This window comes from Phalaenopsis equestris, unplaced genomic scaffold, assembly GCF_001263595.1.
Source record: "Phalaenopsis equestris unplaced genomic scaffold, ASM126359v1 Scaffold000356, whole genome shotgun sequence".
Classification (NCBI taxonomy): domain Eukaryota; kingdom Viridiplantae; phylum Streptophyta; class Magnoliopsida; order Asparagales; family Orchidaceae; genus Phalaenopsis; species Phalaenopsis equestris.
The window spans coordinates 984850-985570 of record NW_018164798.1 but is presented as its reverse complement, the minus strand read 5'-3'; positions in this window follow the sequence as shown (position 1 = coordinate 985570).

Sequence of the window (721 nt, the reverse complement as noted above, 5' to 3'; positions counted from 1 at the left end):
CATAATCACTAGCATCACACATTAATTCAAAAGGTTTTCTCAGATTAGGGAAACAATAATTAGTGTAGTGATTAGTTTTTCTTTTAATAACTTACAAGCCTTTAGGCATTCTACATCAAAATTAAAAATTGCATCTTTCTCCAGTAAATGGCATAAAGACTTATCAATCTTTGAAAACTCTTTAATATATCGTTTGTAGAATCTAAAATGTCCTAAAAAATTCCTAATTTCTCTTACATTTGTTGGATAAGGTAAATTAGCGATCACTTGAAATTTAGCAGGATCTACTTCCATACTATTTTCTAATATTTGATGTCCTAATACAATTCCTCCTGTTATCATAAATTGACATTTTTCTCAGTTAAGGACTAAATTTGTTTCTTCACAGCGCTTAAGGACTTTGGATAAATGTTCTAAACATGAGTCAAATGAAGCTCCAAACATTGGAAAGTCATCCATGAATACTTCAATCCCTTTTTCAATTAAATCACAAAAAATTTCCATCATACATCTTTGAAATGTAGTAGGGGCATTACATAAACCAAAGGGCATTCTTCTAAAAGCAAAAGTATTGTAAGGACTGGTAAACATTGTTTTCTCTTGATCCGCATGAGATATTTAAATTTGCTGATAACCAGTATATCCATCCAGAAAATAAAAGTATTTATGCCTAGCTAGTCTATCCAGCATTTGATCTTGAAAGGATAATGGAAAATGATCT